A 7,071-nucleotide genomic window follows, 5' to 3' on the forward strand; every position below is an offset into this window, starting at 1 on the left:
TGTGCAACTAAGGAGTGGAAAGACATTGGTAGATAGCAACAAAAGGGGCAACCAAGAAGCTCATGGAGAGTAACAAAGAACCAACAGAGGAAGATGGAGCTAACAACAAGGACATAACAAGCAAGAATGTCTCAGAAAAGCTCATAAAAGAGAACAACCAACCACAGAATTTGAAGAAGGGAAAGCAGATCATGGAAGAACCAAATCCAAGACAGCAGCAAGTAGAGAAGAGCCTTACAGCTCCACTTCTTTATCCACAAAGATTTCACAAAGAAACAAAGGATCAACATTTCCATAAATTCCTTGAGACTTTCAAGAAGCTAGAGATCAACATTCCCTTGGCCGAGGCATTGGAGAAAATGCCTCTGTATGCCAAGTTCTTAAAGGAGCTCATCAACAAGAAAAGAAGTTGGCTGGAGAAGGAGACTGTGCTGCTCACTGAAGAATGTAGCACTGTGCTTCAAAAGGGAATCCCACCAAAGCTTAAAGATCCAGGGAGTTTTGTAGTTGCTTGCACCATAGGCAAAATAACATTAGACAAGGCTCTTTGTGATCTTGGAGCTAGTATCAACTTAATGCCCCTGTCCATGATGAGGAAGCTTGCGATAGAAGAACTCAAACCCATTAGGATGTCACTAGTCATGGCTAATAGATCAATCAAGACACCTAATGGAATTGTGGAAAATCTGTTAGTAAAGGTTGGGGAGTTTATCTTCCCTGCGGATTTTGTGATCTTGGACACTGAAGAGGAAGGAAATAATTCAATCATCCTGGGAAGACCATTTCTAGCAACTGCAAGAGCTATTATCGATGTGGAAAAGGGAGAGATGATCTTTAGAGTACACAATGAGCAAATGGTCATAAATGTTTTCAAGTCAATGCAACACCCTCCTGAGCAAGAGGATTACCTGAGAGTGGACATGATAGAAAGCCTGGTGGAAGAAATATTAGACACTAATCATCATGAGCAAGAAGAGGAAAATAACCAGGAGACAATAGAGGAACAAGCAGCTGAAATCTCTATTGACAAGGAGGTGAAACCAAGCAAGAAGGAAGAAGTACAAAAACAAGAACTGAAGCCATTACCCACCCATCTCAAATATGCATTCCTTGGCACATCAGAAAGTTTCCCAGTAATCATCAATTTATCCCTGACAAAAAAAGAAGAAGAAGAACTTCTTGATGTACTCAGAGCTCACAAGGATGCTTTAGGATGGACCATTGATGACCTGAAAGGCATCAGCCCTGCAGTATGTATGCATAAAATCCTCTTGGAGGACAATTCCAAACCAGTGGTTCAACCTCAGAGAAGGCTAAATCCCACAATGAAGGAAGTTATCCAGAAGGAAGTAATGAAGTTGTGGAATGCAGGGATAATTTATCCTATCTCTGATAACTCATGGATAAGCCCAGTTCAAGTGGTACCAAAGAAGGGTGGGATGACAGTCATTGTTAATGAGAAAAATGAACTCATTCCCACTAGAACTGTGACAGGATGGAGGATGTGTATTGACTATAGGAGGCTGAATGATGCCACACGCAAAGATCATTTCCCACTTCCCTTCATTGACCAGATGCTTGAAAGATTGGCCGGCCATGCTTACTATTGTTTCCTGGATGGCTATTCTGGGTATAATCAGATAGTGGTAGATCCAAAGGACCAAGAAAAGCTTCATTCACATGTCCATTTGGAGTTTTTGCCTATAGAAGGATGCCGTTTGGGCTATGTAATACCCCAGCCACCTTTCAAAGGTGTATGCTCTCCATTTTTTCAGATATGATCGAAAAGTTTTTAGAGGTTTTCATGGACGACTTTTCTATTTTTGGTGACAATTTCAATGCTTGCCTGAAACATCTAACTCTTGTCTTGAAACGGTGCCAAGAAACTAATTTGGTTTTGAACTGGGAGAAGTGCCATTTCATGGTGCCCGAGGGGATTGTTCTTGGTCACAAAGTTTCAAGAAAAGGGATAGAGGTTGACAAGGCAAAGGTGGAGATCATAGAGAAGCTCCCTCCACCAACTAATGTGAAATCTGTTAGAAGTTTCTTGGGGCATGTAGGATTTTATAGAAGGTTTATCAAGGATTTTTCTAAAATAGCCAAACCTTTGAGTAATCTGTTAATGATTGATAATCCTTTTGTTTTTTATGAAAATTGCTAGCATGCCTTTGAAACTTTAAAAAATAAACTCACAACAGCACCAATCATCACACCCCTGGATTGGGAACTACCTTTTGAACTCATGTGTGATGCAAGTGATATTGTAATTGGTGCTGTGCTTGGACAAAAGAAGGGGAACTTGCATCAGGTCATATATTATGCAAGTAAGGTGCTGAATGAGGCTCAAAAAAATTACACCACAACAGAGAAGGAATTATTAGCTGTAGTTTATGCATTTGATAAGTTTAGATCATACTTGATAGGATCCAAAATTGTGGTTTATGCTGACCATGCTGCCCTTAGGTATTTAATGTCAAAGCAGGATGCTAAACCAAGACTTATCAAGTGGATATTGCTCCTACAAGAGTTTGACATTGAAGTAAAGGACAGGAAGGGCACTGAAAACCGAGTTGCTGATCATTTGTCGAGGCTACCACAAGAAACAATTCAAAAAACCTCCCAACCCATGAATGAAAGCTTTCCAGATGAACACCTCTTGCAGATCCAGCAAGCACCTTGGTTTGCTGACATAGCAAACTACAAAGTGGGGAGGAAGATACCTCAAGAGTTCTCTAAGAAACAAGTGAAGAAGTTAATCAATGAAGCAAGGAAATTCTTGTGGGATGAACCCTTCTTGTTCAAGAGATGTTCTGATGGAGTGATTAGAAGGTGTGTCCCTGAGAGTGAAATAAAGGGATATATTGTGGCATTGCCATGGCTCAGCTTATGGTGGACACTTTGGTCTAGAAAGAACAGCTGCAAAGATACTGCAGAGTGGCTTCTAGTGGCCAACTATCTTCAAAGATGCCATAAAGTTTGTTCACCAATGTAATGAATGCTAGAGAGCAAGAAGATTGACAAGAAGGAATGTGATGCCACAGAATTTCATTTTGGAATTAGAATTATTTGATCTATGGGGCATTGACTTCATGGGACCCTTTCCCCCTTCCTATTCTTTCAGATATATCTTGGTAGCAGTAAAGTATGTCTCAAAGTGGGTGGAAGCCATAGCCACAACTACCTGTGATGCGCAAATTGTCCTTCAATTCCTCAAGAAGCACATTTTCACTAGATATGGAGTACCCAAAGGTCTTATTAGTGATGGTGGTGGTCATTTTTGTAACAAACAAATGGAGAAAATCCTTCATAAATATGGAGTTATTCATAAAGTAGCCACACCATACCACCCTCAGACTAATGGGCAAGCTGAATTAGCAAATAGAGAATTGAAGAAGATCCTAGAGAAGACAGTAGGAAGCACAAGAAAGGATTGGGCTAGGAAGTTGGAAGATGCACTCTGGGCATACAGGACAGCTTTTAAAACTCCCATTGGGAAGTCCCCCTTTCAGCTATTATATGGCAAATCTTGTCACCTCCCTGTAAAGATTGAACACAAAGCTTTTTGGGCTACTAAACTCCTAAACCTTGACTCTGAAGCAGCAGGGGAGAAAAGGTTGTTGCAGCTAAATGAGCTAGATGAATTTAGACTAGAAGCCTATGAAAATGCCAAGATATACAAGGAAAAAGCCAAGAGGTGGCATGACAGGAAGATCTTGAAGAAAGAATTCAAACCTGGGCAACAAGTACTCTTGTACAACTCACGACTCAAGATGTTTCCTGGCAAGCTTAAATCTAAGTGGACTGGTCCATATTTGGTAACTAAGGTTTTTCCTTATGGGAGTATTGAATTACTAGACGAAGCAACAAAGAGTCAATTCAAAGCAAATGGTCACAGAGCAAAGCTTTACCTAGGAGGACAATGGGACAAGGAAAAAGAGGTTCAGAACCTACAGCCTTCTTGAAGTAAAAATGAAAGATGTCAAGCTAGTGACATTAAAAGAGCGCTTGTTGGGAGGCAACCCAACCTGAGGTAGTTTTATTTTCATAGCTTTTTCAATAAAAATGTTGAATAATTAGTATGCATTGCAAGAAGCTAAGTTTGGTGTTGCACACCAAAACAATTTAAGGGAGAATGAAGGATTCTAAGTTTGGTGTTCCACCAAAATCTCATTTAAAAGAACATTCTCACTTCCTGCATAAGGCTAGCTCCAAGCAATCAGACAGATTATTCAACTACTTAACTGCTTTCTAGTTTTAATTCCATAACCTTTAGCAAGGACACAAGGTTTCACATATGGTTAACTTGTTGCATCAGAGGCAGTGGTAAGGAATTAAGTTTGGTGTTTCCACATCAAAATAAATCCAAAAGACATACTCAACTCATGCATACTAACCATTCACTTAAGGGCTTGAGATGCAAGCAACTTTTGAGAATTATACAGAAAACTAGCCACCATTTGAAGAAAATTTGCATTATGACTCAAAAGGGAGGCAACAGGAGGAAGAATGAAAAGCTGCAACTTAAAAGGTTGTATTTACACTTGATCCGTGTTGTTGTGAAATATTTTAATTCAGGAATTCTTGTATGTCTTGCTAAAGTATTCATCTAATTGCAAGTGAAGTTGTTTGATTAAGTAAGAATGCTTATCCGCATAATGCTTGTCATTCATCACTTAGCTTTAAATTTTGTTTTGTTTCCCATATGCTTGAATAAAAGAGAAATGTTTGAATTAGAAAGTAAATATCCAATGTTGCATAAGTTGGAATGGAAGTTAATGGTGGTATATGTGTTTGATTAAATGCATAACTCATGAAATAATTGCTGCATAATGTCATTTTCATTGAAGTGTGAGCTAGCTTGCTATCATAAAGGTTCCTATCAGTAAAAAAAAAATTCCCTTGAGAACAAAAATAAAACAGAAAGAAAAGGAAGAAGAAAAAGCCAATGTGGCAAGAAAAACAAAGAAGAAAGGATGGGCACCAATAGCTTGGACCCTAGGACACATGCCTGTGGTGTTCTTGTACTAGGATATGCTTGGACAAGTAAATTCTAAGGGGTATTTCAAAACCTGGCCACTTAGATCAACTGATTTAGGATGGCCAATTGAAAGTCCACAATAAAGAGCAACCTAGCTACAGAACATTTAGTTATCCAAAGAGGTGCTGGGCATCAATGATCCTAGGAGGAAATAGTGAGCCATGTGTTTGTGGTGAAGAAATGTTGAGAAAAAAAATAAAGCCAAAGGCTACTGCAACATTTGACACCAAGCCTTCAAAGAATAATAAGCTTGTTAAGGAAAATAAGAAAAGAAAAGTTAGCAAGGGAGCAAGTAAAAAGTAAACCTTACAACAGCAAGTTTAGTAAGCCTTTGAGGAAAAGTGTTGATGACATGTCATCATATACCTATTTTTCTATGCTTTTCATACAAGAAATTGATAATTTGTGCTTAAATATTGAATGCTTTTGTACTTAAATGATATATTTTCTTGATATTTTAATTTTATAAATCTTGTAGAAAATAAGAAGAAAAAGAAGCAAAGAAGCACAAAAAAAGGAGAAAAAAAGAGCTTTGGGATACACTTTGAAGTTGGGTACACTTTGGAGCCTTAGGCCACGCTTTTAAAAGCGTGGCCCATGACCAAATCAAAGAAGGAAGCAGCCAGCACGCACACTACCCTGCTCTTGCCAAGGGCAGGGCAGAATCGTGATGCAAAGTGAGGTTGGAAGCAAGAATTTTCGCTAAGGTAAAATCTGGCCGCTCACAGCATGACCATGCCTACTTCAAAGGGCTATAACTTGAGCTACAGATGTCCGATTGATGTGCTTCTAGTTGCGTTGGAAACCTGACATTCAGAGCTTTCCAACGATATATAGCAATCTATATTTGGCATAAAATTCAGGCAGGAACGAAAGGCATCTTTAAGGGCCATAAGGAAGCAAGAAACTAGGCCTTACTTTGGTGCCAAGAAAGCCAAGGAAAAATGGGTAGCGTGTGCATCGGCCAAGTCTCGAACACAGGACTTCAATTTAGAAACACTGCCCTGCCCTCCGCGAGGGCAGGGCAGCATTTTGTTGTGGCACGGCCAGCACCATTCTGGTCGAACCAAGGACCTTCCCTTGGAAACCCCAATGCTCAGCTCACTTGGTGAGCAGAGCGCTACTCATGGTGCATCACACTAGAGCGTGACACGGTCCAAGGCAAGACGTGCGCACAAGGCCTTAATGCTCAGCTCAACTTGTGAGCTGAGCATTCCCCTGGTGCCTCCCCCCAACATTGCACACTACAAGGGAACCCACACACAAGGTCTCAATGCTCAGCTCAACTTGTGAACTGAGCATCCTCCTGGGAGCAATTTTCACATGGGCCAAAAATTCAATAAAAATCTAAATTAATTCAATTCTTTTCCAAATTGAATCAAGGCCAACCAAACCCATTTCTCCTCAAATCCAAAGCAAGAAAAGCCCACATCATCACTCAAAGGAACATGGAACAATTAGATTAGGATTTTCATTTTAATTGTAATTTGTTTTAATTTTCACTTTGTAAAGCCTATATAAAGGCATCAATTCCATCTCACTAAGGGAGGCTAGCTCCACCATGGAGTATTAGGATTTGAGAGCTCTCTCCTTTAATTTTCATTTCTGTCTTGAATCTTGGATTGAGATTTGAAGGAATTCTGTTTCATTCTTGATCTAAGATTGCTCTTTGTTGATTTTCTGCATAATTCAGTGAATTGAGTTTTGGATCCAAGTTTTTCTCTACGGCTTTCATCTTTCTTTCTTCTTAATCTGCTTTCTACTTTGATCAAGGAAGGGCTTGAGATCTAGACTTGTTTTCTAGTCTCTTTGATTCCCTGAGATCTTCAATTTTATTTTGCAATTGAGTTGAGTTCTTGGCCGCTCTTCTGTTTTTACTGTTCCATTGGTTTTCAATTTACTTTCAAGCAATTTAATTCTTCTGCACTTGTTCTTCATTTTACGTTTCTGTTCATGATCCCAATTGATCTATTGCTCTCTTTAATTTCCAGCACCTAACCCCCCTTTACTTTTCATGCAATTTACTTTTCTTG

Source organism: Arachis duranensis, chromosome 3 (genome assembly GCF_000817695.3).
Source record: "Arachis duranensis cultivar V14167 chromosome 3, aradu.V14167.gnm2.J7QH, whole genome shotgun sequence".
Classification (NCBI taxonomy): domain Eukaryota; kingdom Viridiplantae; phylum Streptophyta; class Magnoliopsida; order Fabales; family Fabaceae; genus Arachis; species Arachis duranensis.